Genomic DNA, 23,154 nt, shown 5'->3' on the forward strand with positions numbered 1-23,154 from the left:
ACTGCTCTTCTTTGTATATTTATTTTTAAAAAAATACTTTTACCTATAGCTTTAATTTTTAAGTGACTTAGATTTGTCTTGTATGTCATTCTCTCTTCTGCTACCCATTCCCGAGAGACATCTCTTATAAAGTGTTTTTTTAAAAGATAAAAAGAAAAAAGAGGAAGAAGATATGAAAAAAACAGCAAAACCTATCAGCCCATTGAAGCATATTTTGCAATATTCCACACTAGTGGATCCTGTCCTCTTCCTTCACTTCTGAGTATTATTCTTTATGTTTAAATTTTTTTTTAATTTTTTAACTCTTAAAAAATTGCATCATTATCGCTACCCGTCACCTCTCTCCTAAAGCTTTCTCACTGCTCTGAAGTCCTACCTTGTAAAATAAATGTCCTCACTTCCATTTTTTTCTCATGTGCCATCGATTGAAGAACTCTTACTGCCACACCCATCTTATTCTCTTAGTCCATGTGGCAAGAGTCACACATTAACTTCATTCATTTCTTCTCATTTATTTAGGTTTGTTCTACAATATCTTATGCCCCATATACATTTAGTAAACAGATTGTTATGTAGACTTTAAACCTTACCTCTAAGGGGTGTATATTATCATTTCTGCTATCTTTAAAGTGCTCCATAAGAAAATATTTTGGGCGACAATAAGTGACGTCTTACTTCCTTTGGTTTTCTTCAGCTGCCTTGGGAAGGGCCCAAATGCAGCTAGAATTTTCATTTGCCTTTATACCACATCACATTAATAAACAACTTCAGTGCTGTTGTTATTGTTGGATTACCTTCCATCTCTGTCTCATCTCCACATCAATGTTTTTTTTTTTAACTTCAAAAAAATAGTGGGAGATATCCTCAGTCAGTTGAGGGGAAACCAACTCACTACCTTATCAGTTTTCAAGTTGAATCTGTCATCTCTTTTGTCCACACCTACTACTAAAGCAATGAATTTTCTCATGAAATTCACTACAGCCTTCTTTGATATCTTCCTAGTTTAGGTTGATATGTGTCCTATCTAACCGGCAAATGTTTTGTCATTTCGTCAGAGGGGGGAAACGTCCAGATATAGCTTCTGCATGTACCTCTACACTTCCCAAGAAAAATAGTAAAACATTTTTATCTAATGAATTATCAAATTTGTTTCCACGTAAATTTCCATATCTCATTTGTGAAAAAAAGTCAGTTTTAGTGATTACAAATGAAACCTAGGACATTTTATAATTTGTTGTTCAGTTGTGTCCAACTTCATGACCTCATGAACCATGCTGTCCATAGGGTTTTCTTGGCAAAGATAGAGGAGTGGTCTGCCATTTTCTTCTCCAGTTGATTAAGGTAAACAGAGGTGAAGTGTCTTGCCCAGGGTCAGACAGCTAGTATGGATTTCAGGCCAGATTTGAACTCAGGTCTTCCTGGCTCCAGATCCAGCACTCTATCTGCTAAGCCACCTACCTATCCTATTCTTTAAGTGCCTCTAATTTCATGTCTTCTAATTTCACTTTCCACTAAGGTAGATCACAACTTTTAAATTAATAGACCTATTGTGACCAGAACCTATGAATAACCTAGTGATGACCTTGCCTACTAGTATGTTGCCAGTATATACTATGAACCACAGACATACACTTAGTCAGTGGGTACATATTTGAAACCTTTCCTCTTGGTCAAACTTACAAAAATTTGTATTTTTTTGTCATTTTAGCTTTCAGGACCCTGGGATTGCCCTCTCCTAACCCATGATAAGGCATTAGAGTAGGAATTTAGTCAGCACAGCATGAACGCAACCTGATTTTAAAACCCCCACATTTCTTTCTCTTTCCGATGTTGCCAATTTATATTTTACAAAGAACAAGGAGAAAACTGCCAAATAATTAGGTTTTGATGTAAAGAGGGTCTTTCAGTATTACCAAAATGGTAATTTTTAAAAACAGATCTGACCTAGGAATGTCTGTCTTTATCAGGAGAAGACCTGGAATTATCACCTGTCAATTAGTTACTTCCTCTTATTTAGTTTAATATGAAAACTATAATTAAATAATACCGTTTTTATTCATTTGAACAAAATACCACTGCCAGATTAGTTTAGTCCAGTCTAAATACTGAAGTATGTAACTTACTTGGGTATAACTGTAAAGCCAAAACACACTTGCAGTCTTCCTATATATTTTAATTCTTGCCCCTGTGTAGCAGAGTTGAATTTTGTTTAGGTGGTATACATTAAAAAAATAAATATTCCAGTAGATAGAGTAGAGTAGAAGTGGAAAAACTAAGCCCGAACTAGATGTGTTGACAAACAGGGCTGGCATTTAAGAAGATAAAAACTAAATATAATGTAGGCTAAGGAAAAAACAAAACCTATGGCTTGAGAATAAAGTAAATTGGTGAGACATCTAAATCAAAGCTTAGGAAAAAGAGAATATTAAATATTTGGGTGACAAATTTTCTATTTTCTTTATTTCATAATGAGACAAACTCTCACATTTCCATACCAATTCAAGTTGTGTAAACAAACTTGAGGGACAGCTATGTGGCACTCTGAGTGGAGCACTGGCCCTGGAGTCAGGAGGACCTGAGTTCAAATGAGGCCTCATACATTTCACATTTGACATGCTAGCTGTGTGACCTTGGGCAGGTCACTTAACTCCAGCTGCTTTACCTTCCCTCTGTCCATAAAAAAACCAAACAAAAAACACCTCCAATTCTTATAAGAAGGTTCCTGAGAGAATAGTTAATGATGTTTCCAGACTTTGATAGGTTGCCTTGTTCTTAAGAGAGTCCTACCATTTTAAATTTAGTTTTTCCTAGGATTGTTAAAAAAAAGAAAACCTGCTCATTTCTTCCTTTAAAGATTTTTTTGTTTTATTTCATTTACAAAATCTATTTCTTTTCAATTGATGCTTCCTACCTCTTCTCCATTGGGAATGAGAAAAACAAACCCATTTTAATAAATATGTATAATCAAGCAAATCAAATTTCTGCCTTGGGCATGTTCAGAACATTTTTCATTCTTCACCTTGAGTCCATCACCTCCATCAGGAGGTAGACTGTGTGCTTCATCACTGATCCTCTAAATTGAAGTCATTGCACTGATAAAACTCAAGTTTTTCAAGAGTGTTTGTTTTTGCAATGCTATTACCATATAAAATTGGTTTAATTCTGTTCAATCACTCTGCATCAGTTCATATAATTTTCCCCAGGTTTTCTGAAATCATCTCTTTGATCATTTACATTTGTATTCCATAGTATTCATACACCATAAGTACTTCAGCCATTCTCCATTTGATGACTGTGACTTAAGCTTCCAACTCTTTGTTTAGATAGAAATAATTGCTACAAGTGTTCTTGTAAAAGTATTAAATGAAAGTAAATTTCATCCAGTCATTGATTACAAAACTGAGGAGAAGAAAACTCCTAGTCCTTTTGTCCTGGAGTATAACATACTTTTACAATAATCTGCTATAGCTCTTCCTAGGGTTACTAATACCTTAGGACATCTTTTTAATTTATTGCTTGAAGGAAGTGGAAGACTTCCTTAAAAACATGAATACACAGTGAATAGGATGTTTTATGAAAAATAAATATGGCGTGCTCAGAAGGCAAAGTCATGCTTTTCATTTGCGAAGTTGTCAGTTGGTAATTAATGACTTGACAGCCAAGCTACCATTTGCTTTCTCCATTAAATTTCACCTTCATTTTTTGTGTATGTGGCAATTTGGAAATGCCAAACTAATCCAGTTCAGGTATTTACATGGTTCTAGTCTTCAATTACACTTTAAAACCCAGAAAAAGGAATGACTTGGGCTTTTCACTTTTTCACATTCATATTTTCCTGTCTTTTCAGATTGATTTTTACAAAATAAACATTTGCAAAATGTATATTTCTGATTACGAAAGGGCACTTGGAAAATGTACTCATTTTCAAAAAGTCGCTGTTTGGACACCTTACTTATTTGGAAAGTATCATATATCTGCCCATCGGGCCACCGCCATTTCTTATCAGTTAGTATGTTTGTATTGATTTTCTAGAAATAAATGCCATTTCTACTATACGTATGTGAAACTTACTAACATTTACGTAGCACTTGCTATGTGCTGGGCACATAGTGGTAAGTGCTTTACAATTGTTACCGCATTTAATTGTATTACTGCTTAACAATTGTTACTGCATTTAAGCTTCCAAACAACCCTGGGAGGTAGGGACTGTTATCATCATCCCAATTTCACAGATGAGGAAACTGAAGCAAATAGTGGTGAAGTGACTTGATCAGGGTCACACAGCAAGTATATGTCTGAGGCTCAGTTGGAACATGGGTCTTTCTGACTCCGGGCCAGTACTCTGTCCACTGTGCCACAGTACTAACAACAGTAGATGGTAATAATTTAAGTTGCTGTCATTTAATATATTTTTGTTTATATGGTCATTTAACATGACATCTTTCCCCAAAAATATTGTGCTGCAAATAATTGTTAAGTACTTCTAGGTGGACACTAGGTGCCCTGGATTTTAGCTAAATGGATTGGGGTTACTTGTTCCTTCCTCATATGTAGACAATTAAGATGGTATAGTTAGTAATACTTTTTTTCTATTAGAAATAATTTAAGAAAATAAGAAAGACATACATATTAATCACTAACCAGTGAATCCATTATTAATTAGGATTATGTTATATTAACCAGTGAATATTAAGCAATGAATCCACATATTAACTTAGGTATTGTGCAGTGTACGGACTATACAAAGACAAAACAAAATGCTCAAATATAATGAATAAAACATTTTGTACTCATGAACCTTATGTTCTTGACAGGGAGGCAGCAGGTGTAAACATAAGTATTTGCCACATAAATATAAGTACAACACAATGTAGCTAAATACAAAGTTGTTGGCACGGAGAGCCCTGGCAGATAGGAGGACTTAACAAAAGCTTCTCATAGCAGGTAATGCTTGAGCTGCATTTTGGAGGAAGCAAGTTTCTGTGAGGCAAAGATGAGAAAGGAGTCTGTTACAGGAATGAGGAATAACCAATGGACAAACTTGAAAATGGGAGACTGAGAATAGATAGGAGAAAGGAGTGAGTGGGAGATGATGCCAATGAGTTATTTGCAGTAAAGAAGAGGGAAGTGAGCCAAGAAGGTGGGGTAAAGGTGTCAGGAGCTCGAGAAAAGAGAAAGTTTGAAACAGGTAGTGGTGAGTTAGATGGAGAATTAATTAGGTAGAAATTGAAGCTGAAGTTAGATCATATGAATGTAGAGTATACCCCAGTCTTCACAGTGTAGTCCATTTAGCAGTGGTGCTTAGAAGTGACGGAGGCAGATGGTGGAAATAATCCTGGGATGGAGTTTTGCAAAGGATGTTTGCCAATTGGATAGTTTGTGGAGGGATTTGAGAGCTGAAAACTGTATGGAGTTGACTTGTTTAGTTATATAGTCAAGATTAGAAAGAGTGGAAAATGAATTCAGAGCAAGGGTAATTCCTGAAAAAGAAGTGAGGGATAGAGGGACTGAAGGTCAGAATAAGAGGATGAAGTCTGAAGAAGGTAGAGTTGGAATGATAGGATGTTGTAAGTTGACTTTGAGGATGAATACTTATGGGTCATGGTGAGATCCAAAGCACGTCTGTTCCTGTATGTAACTGAGGTGGAGTGAAGTATAAGGGCATGGAATTTGAGGAGACTGAGGAATTAAGAGTTTAGGAAGTCTGAGGAAACTGCAACTTGATGTTACTTGGGGGCTCATTTTGTGGAGGTATGCGCAATAAATTGACAAAACATGTAGAACCAAATTTAAATACATACAAATACCTGATTACAATAGAATATTTTTTCTACTTTTATCATTACTGAATATAATTCTGATTCTATCTCTTCATTCTACAAGAGGCAGGCATGGATGGATTTGGTGTTAGTAAGCCTCTACTCAGATATTGGTCTGCAATTTGTTGACGTGATCTTGGGCAAGTTTTTTAACCTTTCAGCTCTTTCCTTCACTTTAAAGTGGGATGATAATACTTGAACTATCAACTGCCTAAATTAATTGCAAGGAAATCGCTTTGAAACCTTAAAGTGCTATATAAACGTTATGATTAGAATTGTAGTTAAAAGCTCACCTTGGCCCTTTCCTTGGAATCGTAAGTCTCCTTTGACTTATGCTAAATTCTGTCTTGGGCTTCCAGAATTTGGGTTTTCCCGGCAGCTTAGTTACCAGGCCAGTAATAATTACTCTCTTACAGCTTCACAAAGAGAAGCATTTGTTTACCTTGTTAAACATTCCACACTTAGGTTTCATAATATTCCCATTTCCCCTCGTAGTATTGCATTTTATTAGCAAAAGGAAGAAATTACACTTTAAGTTATGTGGCTCTCCACATATAAAGCTGCAAAAAAGCCAGAATGTATAGATTTGCCCATAGCTTGGTACTTACCCATCAAGGACTTTTTCCAGTTAAAAAAGTGTTTGCTATAATTTATCTTTACTAACTTTATCTTTCCCACTGAGCATTGCCTAATATTCTATGAATGTTTTTCTCAGTTTTAAATAAATTCTGCTATTAACCAATTCCAGAAACTTGTTTTTAATTGTAAACACACTCAGCAAATTAGAGTAGTGTTTAGAGACATAAAATACTGTGTTTTTTATAAATTTAAAAAACAGGAATTCTCCAGCAGATCAGTGGAAATGAGCATATGTGATATCCATTCTAAGTTAAGGAACTAATTGTAAAGGGATATAAACTAAGAGTAAAAGCCTACACAGCATCTCAGTTGGGCTAAGAGTATGTAATGTTGGGTGTCCATGTTATATTCTGGCTAGGAATTCTGTGTGTTTAAGTGGTCTTTTTGTTGGGAACAGGCCAAGGATAAGTATATTGTATCAATAGTTGTACCAGGAAAGGAACAGAATTGATAGGAATCAAATCCAGTTTTATGGTCTTTTGCCAACAGCTACTAGAGGAGTAGGAAAAACAACAGTGATAAAACCCTAAGATGGTCAGACCAGGAACAGGTCCCTTTAGTCTAAGCCATTCAGTGGCGTGTGAAGGGACTCTGTGGAGCCCCTTCCAGGCAATCATAAACATACACTCTTCCTAGATCCTCTCTCCTTTTTAAACTTGCCTTTGCCAAAGCACTGCCAATAAGCATCAGCTGGGGTTTTTAGCTCTGATATTTGTCCCTCTTTGTGTATTCAAAGGGTTTGCATTTTGTGATTTATTCTTTATTTCTAGGAAATGTGTTATGATTTACTTGCTTTGATATGGTTTTTTCTACACTGTGAAATCTTTAGAGTCAAATATATAATAAATTATGTATTTGTATATTGCTATATATATATTTTATATTATAATTATTTATAATTCATAATATTATATATTATATTATTTATAATAATAATAATTTACATGTTTTTTTGATGCTGAATTCTCTCCCTTCTACTAAATTGTAGCCATCTTAAGTTGCTACAACTAACACAAGTAATTTCTTGAAAAAATGTAGGTGCCCTATTATTGGTCATGAATTTCATAGTTGGGACACTTTAGAGGGACAGCTCGGTGGAAGAGTGGATGACCTGGTCTGAAGTCAGGAAATCTCATCTTCCTGAGTCATATCTTGCTTGGCCTCTGACTCTTGCCAGCTGTGTGACCCTGGGAAAGTCACTTAACTAACCCTTTTGCCTCTCAGTTTCCTCATCTGTAAAGTAATATGGAGAAGGAAATGGCAAAATACTTCAGACTGCTCTAATATCTTTGACAAGAAAACCTCCAGTGGGGTCACAAAAAATCAGAAATGACTGGTCAACACAAACAGTCTTTAGATGGGTCTTCTATCAATTTCATGCCCATTGGAGAATATGAGCATCAAAACCTTTTAGCTTCCTCATGAGGACCACCATGTTAAATGAAGACATTCATTGCCACACAACTAACTGGGGATCTAAAACTAAACCCAAGCATGTTTCTTGGCTCCAGTCTAGTTCTTCTGACATCCTCTGATAGATGATCGTATTGATTCACCTTAAATACATCCAGTGTTACAGAGCTCAATTTTGTAATTTTGATTTGTTATAAAATTTTTTTATTTGTAATAAACTCAAACCTGCCTTCCTATAACTTCTATTCATGATGCAATATGGAAAAATTTTATCCTGTGCAAAAACATAGAAGAATTCTTCCGTCACTTTAAATGTTTGCACACAGCTATCATGCTGCCCCTCCTCCCTTACTTTTCTGTTTTATATTCTGCAGTTCAGTTTAATAAACATTTATTACAGACTTACTGTCTGGGTGATGTGATGAAATGAAGTAGAGAATGAATACTATAATAAAGGAGCTAAAAATCTAGTAGGAAAGATAGGTAGCCTTAGGTGTAAATAAAATACTACAGGTATATAATTGAATTCCATTAAATAACATACCTTTTGCCAACCTCAATAATACTTGGTTCGTCAAATTCCTAGAGTTGAATATGCTATTCTAGATGTGTTCTGACCGATGGAGACTACAATGGTAATTTTATCTCCCTTCATTTAATAATAGAAAAAGGATAATATACCCAAATTATTGGTCAGGATCAGTATAGGCATCAGCGTAGGCAACTCATTTTATAGAAATTTATTTTGTCAATACAGTTTAGTCCACTTGTCTGCACCTTGATAGTCATGTAGACGGTTGCCAGAAAAAATAAAAACTTGACAATTTGGTTCATGGTCCCATAGCTTATAAAGTCATCAGAGACAGGGCTTGAACTCAAAGACCAGTCTTCTGCCTATGTCGCCATGCTCCCTCTGTGTATCACATTTGTATTAATGGCTTCCACAATTTCTTTGGCTTGACTGGAAGACCTTATCTCAATCTGGGCAAAACTTGATGAAATGGTCAGTTAAATGCCCATATCTTTTTCACCTGAACTGCTTTCAAGCTACATGTCTACCAGTCAACTATTATTAGATCTTTTCATGTTGATTTCTATATATTTTTATATTATTTTGAAATTCTTCATTTTTTTAAGTCAGTGAATTAACTATTTGCCCCATTACTGTCATCCACATGTTGTGTGTGTGTGTGTGTATGTGTGTGTATGTGTGTATGTATTTTTCCCCCTCTGGCTTCATTCAGAGTGGTGGCAAAGTATTTCAGTGGAGTAGATTAAAGGAATGCCAAGTATTGACCCCAGTGGTGTATTCCCAAGCATGTCACAATCCGACTGCAATCATACAGATGCTCTCACTTATGAAGATACACTTCTTGCATCACCAGTTGTGATGCCACCTCTCTGAAATATAATCAAGTCCACATTTTTCTTCTTTGTCCACAAGGATAAAATGCCAAATTTTTTCAAAGACTTTGAAATCCAAATTTATTATGTTTGCTGCATGAAGTCATCTTGGGCACCCTATCTGAAATGGGAGGGTGGGGAGAGAAAGAGAGATGGGACATTTATTTGATCGATCCTTTATTGTCTTCCTGATCCACAACCTTTTTCAATTTAGTTAAATGCAGCAAGCATTATTTTTTTAAAAAATGCCCATTATACTCAGGGCTTTCTGCTAGGTGCTTTCTGGTCTTGTTCTTATCCCCTACTATAAAGTGTCATCCCTTGAAACTTCTACTTTCCTAGGCCATTACCTGTATTATGACTACTTTCTCTTTTCCCAATCTGAACAAAATAGTCCCCCTTATCCAAGGAGTTTACCTTTGAATAGAGGAAAAAGCATATTCATAAATAAATAAAAATAAGCTATCTATAGAGTAACTTTTGAGGTGGAGATTATTGGCAGCTTGGAGAAAAGATCTCTTTTAAAAGGTGGTAGTGAAACTCAGTCGTAAAAGAAGCCAGGGATTCTAAGTGGAATTGAGGAAGGAGGTCATTCCTGGCATGATGGACAAGCTTGTGCACAGGAATGGATGGAGAGGTATTCTGAATCCTCATGTATGAGGAACAGTTAACAAGTTGGCCAGTACTGCTTCACTGTAGAGTTCATGGAAGACGGTCATATGAAAAAGATTGGAAACACAGGGAGTGGTCAGATTAAGAAGACTTTCACAGTGAGTGAAGATTTATGGGAAGGAGATTTATTAGGTGCCTATGGAAATAGTACAGGAAAAAAGGTGATAACCCTAAATTAAGTGGTGGTTGTGTGAGTAGAAAGAACAGGAACTGTACTAGAGATGTTTTCATAGCGGAAGCAATCAAAGCTGGCAACTGAGTGAGATGTCAAGGATGGTGCTGTGAAAATGGTGCCCTTTACACAACTAGGGAAGTTGTGAAGAGAGAGAAATGTTTGGGGAAGAAAATAACAGGTTCTCTTTTGACTCTGTTGAGTTCAAGATTCAGATACGGTGTTGTTCATAGTTTTATATTTCTTTGTTTGGAGTGGAGTTGTGGGGAAGGGAGGGAGGATACAGAGTTAAGTGACTTGCCCAGGGCCACACAGCCACTAAGAGTAGGAGGCCTGATCTGAATTGTTTGTCCTGGATTTCACCAGAATTAGAAAGATGAGTACATTCTTCGGTGTGATTATTCATTCCTTAAATTCATGCTTTCTCCATAGTTTTTTACATGACCATGAATAAAAAAAACATCCTCACCTTATAGCCTAGGTTTCTGAATTTTTCAACATTCACCTAGACTGTTCCTTTGAGGGAGGGAGGGAGGGAGAGAGAGACAGAGACAGAGACAGAGATAGAGAGACAGAGACGCTTTTATACAAGCAAGCAGATTAGGATCATTTGGTATATAAAGACCACATGTCATCCAGGGTATTTCTTCCTACCACATAATTCAGAATTTAGTTGATTATCTGAGTTCAAATTACATCCAACATACATACACTGTCCTAATGCAACGCTATGTTTGCAAATAAATAGTAGAATTTCATATAGAAAAGTTGTAAATTGTACTATTACAGGCAGCTGTGACACTTTTTAAATTTAATGCAAGTTCTCAGGACTACCTTATGCCAATGAAATCACAGGTCTGTGGAGTGAAATCTCTATAGGGGAATCAGTTATAGAAGGTACTAGAGAAGGATAGGCTCTAATTATGTAATACTATACAAAGGAGCTCTGGAAGAATGAGGAAGAATTATGTGGGCAATGAGTATTTTAGGTATAAGGGACAGCATCTAGGCATATAATAATGAGGGCTGGGATCTTATCCTTGGGAATAAGAAGGATGAGGTAAAGATAGCCATAATAAGATTTTGATGTAAGGAGTCAAAAGGAAGGAGTAAATTCACAGTTGTATGACCTGCAAGACACAGGCTTGACATGTGATTGTCATCTATAGGGAATTTGGAAGATGTGTGACGTTAATTTGGAAGATAATTTTACTTTTAGAGGCACTGAATTTGTGATAATATTGGCACTTCCAGGGGAAATATACTATAGGCAGTTTGAAATACAGAAAGTAAACATGGGTGAGATGTTGGGGGACCGGATCTCTTCACCTTGGCATCTTCTCAAAGATGGCAGAGGTAGTAAAGCATCTGTAATCTGTCATATGTGCTAAATTTAGAATGAAAATTTTTGTTTTTCCCTGTTGCATTCAAAGTTAGGCCTGCAGAATAAACTTCTCTCTCTCAGACAAGCTTTTAAAATGTAGTCTTGATCTTAAGTTCTCATGCCACTTTGTCCACAGTTAGCATTTTGATCCTAATGTCTTGACCAGCCTGCTTTAGGTCATTGTTTCTTGCCTCTGGGAAATTGAAGGAGGTTTTTAGGGTATCTGTAATAAGAGCCCTAAATTGCCTGTTGTTATTAAGCAATGTTATCTAATTGCATTGCTTCTACCATTATTGGGTGCATAAATGTACAAAGAATTAGAGTGGGTGAAGGTTAGTAGCTTTTCTGCCTCTTTGAATACAAATACTTTAGTGACTTACACAGGGTAATAAAGCTGTGTTTGTCAAAAGCCAGACCTGAACAGTGGTATTTTTGGTTCCTAGACCAGCTTGTTACACCTTACTGCCTCTCAGTATTTCATCATGTTATCCTTAATATCCTAAACATTCTAAAACCTTAATAGCAAAATTCTACATTAGGCTAGAATTTATTAAGATTGAGTTTTTAACATAGAGCTACTTGAAAAATTCTGAGTAATACCCTTTTCTCTTTCCTTCAAGAGCATATAAAAACAAAAGAACTCTTAAGATCCTGGGGAAGTCCTTATTGCTTTTGATCTGATGGGATAATTAAAACAATTATTTATATTAAAAAATTTTGCTACATTCAAAAACATCTATGCCTGTTGGAGGGAAGCAACCCAAGGCTTAAAGATTACTTCTCAGTTTCCTTGGTTTAATAAGAAATATGAGAAGAATATGAGGTGGTTTTTCTCCTGATAGCATTCTTTTGATGCTTCACAATTATACATCCAAGTGACCCTAGTTTTCTTCCTCCTTTCCTTGGTATTTTTACTATTAGTCTATTTACAATGTAATTTCCATTATAATTTTCCGCATATGACTGTTATGATTTATCCAGGGCAAATCAAGAACCTCAACCCAGGTTTCCACACTCTTCAGCTCTCACTTTATCTTATTGAATAAATATCTTATAAATATTATCCAGCTATTATTTACAATAAGTCTTAGACATGATTCAGAGGGTAAATTTATTCCAAAACAAGGTGTTTGGTACATTCCAATCTAAATATCAGTGACCCTGTATTTAGTTTCTTGAAGTTATTCATGTCACTTTTTGTAGACTCTTGAGTTGCACTGACCTATACCTTTCTCATTAGGGAGAAGTCATCCACATCTCTGCTCTCCACAATGCAGGGCACTCAGAATCTCTTTTCTTAAAAGTTCTCAGAAAATCTCAGGCTTTTCCTGAAACTTCTTATCTGGCATTCACTTATGGAGACCCTTGACGATAATGTGTTGAAAGCCATCTTTGATTTGATCTTTTGTATCTGAGGAACTTATAGAAATTTCCCCTGCATGTTCCCTATTTAAACATCTTGTTTTCTTTTTTCTGTCTTTATGATGTTTTGCAGTCTGCTTATGTTGAATGGATAAATACTTGGTTGAACATAACCCAGAATTTCTGTTTGATTTGAAACTTATACACTTGTAGAGTTCATTACCCTCATTTGATGAAGATTAGTGTCTTATAGGTTAGTAGGCTTTAACTAAGTCGGGAAAATTGACCTTTCATCTGCGTGGGAGTCATTAAAGATGGATGTCCACTCCAGACCTTGCTTCCTTTTGGAGTTCTTAAGGTTACTTTCAATGTTTCTGGGTTGTTTCTGTTCATTTTATTTGTGAATTCCTTAATATAAAGGGAAAACCCACTAATACTTTTAGTATCTTTTTTTAAAATTAATTTGTATGCTATTGAAGAAAACTTCTTTGAAGATTGTTTTTATAAGTAATTCTGTACTGTAAATTTACATATGTTTAAGGAATGGAAAATTGTCTGCTTTGAAAGTAAAAAGTAGATGAAGATTGCAGATATTTTTGTTGTCCAGTGACTGATTAGCATACAATATGTGTTAATTTAAGCTAAAAGTTGCAGCTTCAGCATCTGAATATCCTACTTCCTTTGATTGCCCCATTCCATGGGCTGAGTATCCATTTTGTAGAGCTTCTTATAAGGTATTAATATGACATTGCCTACGGTATGTCTTTTAAATTATTTTACCTTAATTAGTCATGACATTTTAATTATGTCTTTTTCTGACATAACAGTAACTTCACAAATGTATAATTGTGTAGTCTAGTAAAAGTTTAATATTTGAAGATAAAATGGAAGTTATAATATTGAAATGTGACCATAAAATATTTTTGTCATTATTGACATTCCATAGGACATACACGTGTAGTTCTGATTGCACCCCTTGGCTGACGAAAAAAGTTATATTATTATGATATATTTTTTTACTCACATGCTTTATATTAGTAAATATAAGTTTTTCAGCTTTATTTTGCTTTTGGAAAGCTTATAGGCTATATAAGAACAATGTCCTTTAAAGCATTTTTAAAATTCACAATTATTTTTGTCTTAGAATTTTCCTATTCATTAACCACTCCAATTTAGCCCAACTGCCTTCGGAAATACAGTAACTCAAAAGAAGTTTTGCACCCCAGGCTGTTGGGTTCTTTAATTATAGGCATATTTGTGGGTTATTCAGATATGGAGATAACATTCATCTTTAAGTAGCCACAAGTGATGTCTGTGACTAAGGCCAGAAATGTAACATTCTTGAAATTGAAATGTTGTCAGTTACATGTCAGACCCTATGTGTTCATCCCCAGATATTAAATCTAACCTGAGTTCACTTTCCATCTGCTATGTGATGCCATGTTCTATTTCAGTATGCTTTTTCCCATTTTTGAAGAGGACAGAACTGAAATTATAGGTGTTTTATCTATTTTGCTGATTAACTTGACGTTAGGAGGAACATCCACAATATTTGCATCATGGTTGTATTTCCATACGTATCAAGAAAATTGAAGAGGTTTTTGTTGCTTCTGCTGCTTCTATTATTTTGGGCATTTCCACTACTGGAGTTTTATGTTAAAAATCACAAAACATTTTGTTTATGCCTCATAAATAATTACACCAGTCTGTCATCCAAAGCTTTTTTTCTTCTGCTAAGTAGAAATTGACACCATCCACTCATATTTACTTATGTTCCATCTCTTGGGAAGTTAAATGGATAATAGAACTTATAACTAGCACCTTAATGAGATTCTGACAAATTGTTAGACTAGAAGAAGTAAAGGATTAATTGACAACACATAGTAAACAGAAAAGAATTAGATTGGATAGTTTTTATGTTATGAAAAAGAATGTTATGAAAAAGAATATTGGAATGTCCAATACAATAATTTGGAAAGTTTGTCTAGGAACTGGAATGCATTGTACTCCTTTAAAGAAAAGACACAAACTTGAGCTGAGAAAACTTATGTAAGAAGAGTTGTTTTGGTTATCTCAGGTAGGTGGAGATTTATTCTCATGTTGGAAATGGGAAAGATTTTTAAAGTTAATGATATTACTGGACATTACTCTTTCCTCTCCATGTTTACGGTCAAAGGTGCAAACCTACCTGATATTTCTAGTAGAGAATTGATATCAAAAGCAGGATGAAGGAAAAAGGGGGAAAAAAAAATCACTTCAGGGGTTTGTGGGAACCTATAAAATCAGAAAAAAGCCTGTACCCAAAATATATAGCCATATAGAACTCATTAAAAAAAAAAAAACATAATCTGTTTACAACATGGCCAGCTGGCATCCTGAGTTACTGTTTGTCATTACAATAAGGCGCCAGATGTACAGATCTACAAATAGTTTCTTTCAAATTTACATTTGTGAACAATGGGAAGAGAAAATAAGAAAATAAAATTGAGGAATTACCTGCCTCCTTTTTACTTAGGAACTTGGATGCCCTGGACTCCCCCCCTACTAACCCCCTCCCCCCAAAAAAGAAAATTGCATTATTTCTTCTTAAATTTTTAGTTGCTTAGTTAAGACCATAAAGTTGATAATTTCATCATCGTACCACTCAGTATATTTTCAGTGATTACAAATATCCCCAATATTCTACAAGTTCATGTGATACTCTGAAAATGAAAAAAAAAAATACATCTTGGGCTCAAGAGTAGGACCAGAGTTTGAGCTTCTTTAAGTCATCAGCTGCAGCAGACATCTCACATGTGTTGCTGACAGAAGAGCCCTAATGACCCTGAGGTTTTACTTCCCTTCTTGTGGGGGTGAAGTGCCATCATAAGCCAGATACGTGACCTTCGTGACATACGAGGCAACTGCCAATTCCCTGCCTTTAGTAGGCAAGGTTGAGAGGGTGCTCTGGATCCTGTTGGTCATGTCTCCCCCCCTTTTTTAAAATTTAAACGATGGGTAACAATGGGGTGATGACAGGTCATGAAGCTTGGACAGGATATAAGGTCTATGATGATAAGGGTGGATTAGTGTACATCACAGTATGATTTGCCAAGTATAGAGGAAGCTTTCATGTTCGCAGTGGACTCTTCTGAAAGATTAGACTTGGAAACTGATTGGCAGACTATTTTGTTTCTGTAAACACATCAGTAACATTCCATTCATAAAATATGGAAAAGCATTTTAAATTGAAAATATGATATACATACATATGTTATACCATGTATGCTTTGTTTTATATCTATTATATTATGTTATACATGTTATACAATATATGCTTAGGCAGAAAAGGAGGTTACTTGGGAACAAAAAATGCCCAAAATATTATAAAAACTTTTTGTGCATTTTTTATTCTCATGGTACTTGTGATACTACTAAGTAATTGTTAAATGATTTTCCTCCCCATATCAGGCTTAAAAGTCTCTGGTTGACAAAAATCTTAAGGGAAAGTCTTTACGCTCTTTGAAGTAAAAAGCTAAAATTCCCATTCTAAAATACTAAATAATTTAAATATTAGGCAGACAACATTTCTCCTTGCACATTTCAATATCTTCTAAAATCAACCCTTTGAATGTATTTATTTTCTTCCCTTTAATCACCAATCTACCTACATGGATCGATTTTTATGTATTTTTGGCTTTTCTGAAAAGCCTTATAAAATATAGACTTAAGATCACCTGCGATAATTCACCTTTGCCAGGGTTCATTCCTCCCTTTCTCAGTTCTCTTTCTTTAATGATGTAACAGTTTTGCATTTTACTTGGCAATAGTTCCAACTTCTTTAAACTAAGATGTTCTGTTGACTTGGCTGTTTATGCTTCAGTACCTTATTAAATTCACCAGTTAAACAGAAAATGCAGTATAAGTACGTTTCATGAGTCATTTAAGGATTCAGCCAAGAGACATTATAATTGACTTTTGAGTCCATTTTTAGAGCAAACTCTTTCAATACTCTTCTCAACAGGAACACTTCCCCCTGTACTGGAACTGACAAGACTATATGCATTACTTTATTTTGATACTGACATTTAAACAATAAAATAAAGCCATTTAAAACAAATAGTAGTGCTTTAAGTGTCTGGGCTGTCAAGATATCAAATTATATAACTTGGAAAAAATCAGAATTCATTGTTAATGGTATGCACTTAACACAAAGGGTCGCTGGAGTACTCACCAGATATATATTCAGCTACCATGTTGGAGCTAACAGGCTCTATTCCTTTAGATAGAATTGACTATATTCACTTAAATGGACTTGACTCTAGTACAATCACTGTATTCAAATGTCAAAAAAAAGAGAAAGAGGATGTCACAGAGGGTCACAAATTATGTTGGATTTTGACAGATTGTAGCCTTGCTTTACAAGAGCAGTAACATCTCATTTGTCACCGTTTGATCTGTAAGTGCGGGAATGGGAGCGGAAGGCCCTCCATCTCCGCCGCAATTTAATCGCTCTGAGACCGACTGTGGTTTCGAGTGCCACCTGCCCATGCACCGCACTGCTGATCTGTTTTAATTTAATCGTCCGTCAGCTGGGATGAAAGCATAAATTGTTTCCCTTTGATCTGCAAATGGTGTGTTTTTGCAAAGCAGGGTGTGGAATCAGGGAGATCAGATTCTCAAGTTAGTGTACCCTGTACTACGTAGGCTGATAAAGACTCGGAAGCAATGTTTTGCTATAGTTGTAAAGCAATGAATTATTCTCTCCAATACCTTGACGTGAAATCCTCTTTGGAATGAGGGGAGGAGGGTTAGGGTGATAATGCACACAAGGGATATAATAAAAATTTAGTAACTTTATTTTTTTACATCTTGATCAATAACATATCTTCTTGGCTACTAAAGAAACCTGAAAAGGGATTGCAAATTGCTGTGTCCAGTCTTTTATCAAAGCATCTTGTGCCTCCCAGCAACCATCTAAGCAGCTACTGTGACTGAGGTGGTGCCTGTGACTGAAGGCAGAAAAGAAGCACCCGCTGGGACAGGGGAAACAGAGACCCAGCACGCAGAATTTGTCTGTGACTGTAACAGCTCAGTAAATCATCTGCACCATGAATTGGAACAAAGGTGGCCCTGGCATCAAGAAGTGATTTGAGTTTGGTAGATTTGCCATGTCTGCTGGAAAAAGAAAAGGGAGAACCAAAGCTTCTACAATAGTCCCACAGTACCTCTGGGGCAACCAAATATTCAGCAGGGTTTGGGAAATCATCTCCACCAGACCTCTATTCTTTCTAAAAAATCCTATCTAAGCAAGAACATGTTGATAAAGAAAATGCTTATTTTGAAGATGAGGAAGAAAGCTCTAGCAGTATTGATTTGCCTTACATTCCTGATGAAAATCCACCTACTCACCAGTAAATCCATTCCAAGTCTGCAGGCTCTGATAGGTAGTGGTGATGATCCCCTGGAACATTCATGGCTGAAGTAGAGGATCAAGTAGCTTGAGACTTGAAGAGACTTGAAGAAAATGACAAGGAAAGAAAGAAAAATAATGTGAAGGGATTCAAGATGGCCTTGAAGAAGAAGATGACCAAAAAGCTTATTTTTGATACATGGCAGAAAATCGTGTTGCTGACATAGTTTAAGAAGAGGTAGAAGATAACCTTGACCATGACAGTGATGGAAATCCCATTGCATCCTCCAAAAAAATCATTGATCCCCTTCCTTTCATTGATCATTCAGAGATTGACTATCCACCATTTGAAAAAAAAAAATCTACAATGAGCATGAAGAGATAACCAGCTTCACCCCACAACTGGTGATAGATCTCCAACATAAGCTCAATCTTCCAGGTCTCTGGTGCTGTTCCACCCAGACCAGGAAGTAGTTTTGAATTTGATGAGCAACTCACACATCAGATTTGGAAATCTGAGTACACGCAGCCTACTACCATCCAGTGTTAGTGTGTGCCAGTGGCACTTAATGGGACAGACATGGTTGGAATTGTCAAGACACACAGGGGGAAAACTGTAGCTTTTATCTGACCCATGTTGATCCCCACCATAAATCAGAAGGTATTGAATCCAGGGGATGGGCCCATTGCAGTGATTGTATGCCCTACCAGGCAGCTTTGTCAGCAGACTTATGTGGAATACAGGTGATTTAGAAAAGCATACAATCTTCCATCTGTGGCTGTGTATGGGGGAGTAAGCACGTAGAAGCAGGCCAAAACCCTTCAAGAAGCCCAAGAAGGGGCTGATTGTCATCTGTATCCCAGGTTGACTGATTGATCATGTGAAGAAGAAAGGTACACATCTCCAAAGAGTCTCTTACCTTGTGTTTGATGATTAAATGATTGACATGGGTTTTGAGTATCAGTTATGATCCATAGCCAGCTATGTCCATTCAGAGAGAGAGAGAGAGAGAGAGAGAGAGAGAGAGACTTTTATTAAGGCAGTTTTACAGAAAAAGATTCAAAAACTTGCCTGACACATCCTGATTTACCCTATCCAAGTGGTGCAGGAGACATTAGAGAGGCAAATGAGGATATGACTCCAATTTCAGAAGTTTTTCACTCCAGACCCATTCAGTGGAACTGGCTCACTTGTGTCTGGTAGACTTTACCTCTTCAGAAAGTGTTCCCTTGCTTGTATGTAGGAAAGCCAGTGCTGACAAACCAGCTAACAATCTCAGGCAGCAAGGGCACAATCTGGGTCTGCTTCATGGGCACATGGATCAAAATAAAAAGAGTAAAGTCATTTCACATTTTAAGGAAATGGACATCCTGGTTGTTGTGGCTTACAGATGCTGCAGCCTGTCCTTTCCATAACTTTAAGACTGTCATCAACTCAGGTGGCATATATTCTCTTGACTCCCCAAGCACAACAGTTTTGCTGGTGACCTTGTCAGGAACATGGAAGGAACCATGTTACCAAGGAATTTCTGGACCTAGCAACACAGAATGCCTGGTTTCAGAAATCTCAATTCAGTGGAAGGAAGGGACAAAAGCTGAACATTGGTGGTGGACGCCTCAGCTATGGAGAGCCAATCTGGTCCAGGCCCTGAGTACATAGACCGCAGAAACAATTGCAAAGTGATGAGTAGCTATGAGGCCTAGAAGCCCTCCACATGTGCCATGACAGACCACCTGACTGCAGTAAAAGCAGCTTTACAGTCACAGTCCAGAGCCATTTTGTTGCTGCCAGGTTAAGCAGCCAGAAGGCTGGGATGTCTGCTGCTGGTATAAGTGGGTGTACCAGTGCAGGGAGCTTGATTTCTATCCCAGGTAATTCAGCCCAACAAGGCCATGTCAGTTTTGACATTGCCACAGCTGCCAAGAGCATCTCACACTTTGCCAGTGCTGGGAGCCTTAGATGTGTTCCAGGAGCGTACTCACCTACTGGAACCCAGTGTCTCAACAATATAACCTCTGGGAGCCACAGCCAAGAAGGAACTGGTATTGGGAATAGAGAATGATACCTGGAGAACCCAGGTAGTGGTCATCATGGCCATGGAGACAGTGGTAATCACCAAGGTGACGTGTCATGGAGATGGCCATCACCATCCAGAAAGCAATGACCAGCATGTAGATGGTTACTGGCATGGAGGGAGTCGACATGGGAATGGCAGTCATGGGGAATGCCAGGTTGGGAGTGATGGTTGGAACGGAGAGAGCTGGAAAGAGCCTTTTGGCCATGAGAGCAGCACAGAGGGCAGGATGGACAGCAAGACAGACTTGAAGAGAGTGAAGACAGCAGATGACTTTGCTGTGCTTGCTTTGCAAAAGCAAGAAGAGTCCATGGGACAGTTAGAAGGTGTGTGCAAAAGCATGGCACAGAATGATGGAGTGTATTTTTTTAAAGGATTTCTTCTTCATAAATGATGGTGTCCTGGGAAATAAGTTGGGGCCCATAACTCTGAGATGCAAAGATCCTTTGCTCCTAAGGGACGTGAGTAGCCAAGGCCTAGAAATGAGACCCCTTCTTTAGAATCATTTTTCTTAAGTTTCCCTTGAAACTTCTTCAATCCTCTTTGTATGTTGAATCTTCATGTTTCAGAGGGCTCCAGCCACAGGGAGAGCTTCTGGTATGTTCTGAGAGATTTAAGAGTAGGTAGCCATCAATCTGCCCCTGAAAGCCTATTTAGGTGTGGAAGGGCCAGTTCAGGTTGTCCTGAAAGCTAACGGTGGATTACGCATCTGTGCTCTTTTGTTGGTTTGTTGTTGTTTTGAACTCCTGACAGATTTTTTTCTCTTTTCTGGTGGCCAGGTAAGGGTTAGTGTGAGGTAGGCGTGCTCTCTGCACTGAATTTTGGATTCCACAAATGGTAGCAGGCAGGCATAACCTCATAAGTTTCTGACGTGTTGCGGGTGGACACATCAAGTCATTTCGGAAGCAGTAGTTTGGCTTGTCAGCCAGGAATCTTCAGATACATGGGAGGAGTGAGAAGCTCTGAAATGATTTGTTTTCTTCATGTTTATAAAAGTATTCAGAACTACCAGATTTTGTGACACCTATGAAGGATTCTTTCAAATGCTCCTTCCTTTATGCTTGCCCTAGTAAATGTTTTATTTTATTACTAGGAGGGAAAACATTGTTATGCCTGGATTTTGACTGAATGTATGGCAAATAGTTTATAGAACTTTTTTAAAGAGAGAGTATTTCATGTCAATACTTTAAAAAATTGGCATTGCTAGAGGATCCTTAAGTGAAATGTAAAGGGAATATTTTGAATGATATGTGCACACAAATACACACACAATGATATGAAATCTTAATAAAGTGAGCAACATAAGAATTGTATATTGATACCAAAGGAGTATTTGTGAATGCTTTTAACATATCCTTTTTAGAAGTTTCTTTGCACCATTATTTTGTGAATATATAATCCAGTTCCGATTACATCCAAAAGTGATTTAGGGGTTTTACGGTATCCAGAATGCATTCTGTTTAGAATTTTTAAAAATGAATTCTGTTTTGTTATGTTCATAAATAATAGTTCAAAGGAATATGATGTGATATTTCATTAGTGTTTTTGGAAATTTTTTTTGTTACTTAGCACAAATTTTTTAAATCTTTATTAGATCATTTGGAGGTATACTTTCTATATTTTATTATTAGCATCTTAGTATCTTAAAATTGGAAACTAAATGGACAGTACGAATGATCTTAAGAAAATCCCTCTGTAGCCCTACAACCTTTAGAAATTTCCAAAAGTTCCCCTAGTCCCTGGGGAAATAATTCATACAAAATTTTAGGAACTTGTATAACCATTATAGTCCCTCAAAGAAGATAGACCTTTAGGATACAATAAAAAAAAAAGAAAGAATTTAGATTTTACTTTCAATTGCCCAAATAATTCTATATGGGTTCTGGTACTAATAAAATCATGAACAGAATAGGAGGCCCCCAAAGACCAGTTGAATCATGCTGTTTATCCCTGGCTCATGGTTTCAGTTGGCTTTTCCCTTCTATAATTCCCATTAATGGCTTTCTTAAGAAGTATTTGCATAGGAATCATAAAGGTGCCACAGCCCTTTCCATTTATTAGCTCATTCCACTGTGCTGCAAAAACCTCATGAGCAAACACCTATGAGCTCTTAAGTTAAATAATCTGCACAGACCTGCTTGATTCAGTTGTGCATCATGGAAGGATCTAATCTTAGCCAGAGACAAAAGTATAAATGAAGTCAGTGATGTTGACCCAAAGTACTTATGGTTTAAGTTCATTTTTAGGGATAGGACCAGACCTATGATTTTACTGATGGAGGGGGAAGCCCTCCCACCCATGCAAATTGTCAGCTTCTAAAACTTTGAATTTTAGTGTTGCACAGAGATCATCTTTTGCTCAAGGTCCCACAGTGAGCATATTTCTGGCAAAGACTTGAACCCAGGTCATTTTGTTTCAGAAATTAACTTACTGTCCACGATAACACTACCCCTCTCAACCCACATATATGAGTTCTGTACTCTTTGTGGGATGGAGTGATATTCTTAGACCTCCTTGCCATCAGTAGGGCCAAATGGTAACTGTGAGTTTAGGCATTAAAAAGGAGGTACGAGGGTGGGGAGAGGAGAAGTCAGAAAAGAAGAAATGGAAAGCATAAATTGGCCAAATGAGAGGAAAGTAGGGAGGGGAAAGGAAAATGCTGAATCCATCTTGAGAAGGGTGAAACTGACACCGCTAATGACATCATTTGTCATTCAGTTTTCATTCTTATCTTTCATTGCCTGTTTAAGTTAGGACTTTTTTCTTTATTTTAATTTCTTGGTAATGAGGAGAGATATAGAACCAAACCTGAAATTCTTCAT

General features: G+C 36.8%; 1 protein-coding gene and 1 pseudogene across 6 annotated transcripts in view; both read left to right on the forward strand.

The window, feature by feature from the left end:
- ESRRG (estrogen related receptor gamma) overlaps positions 1–23,154 on the forward strand; it is a 686,396-nt gene that overhangs the window by 560,064 nt on the left and 103,178 nt on the right. The window lies entirely within an intron of this gene.
- On the forward strand, positions 16,074–21,915 carry LOC140529284 (ATP-dependent RNA helicase DDX42 pseudogene; annotated as a pseudogene).

Source organism: Notamacropus eugenii, chromosome 2, assembly GCF_028372415.1.
Source record: "Notamacropus eugenii isolate mMacEug1 chromosome 2, mMacEug1.pri_v2, whole genome shotgun sequence".
Lineage (NCBI taxonomy): Eukaryota > Metazoa > Chordata > Mammalia > Diprotodontia > Macropodidae > Notamacropus > Notamacropus eugenii.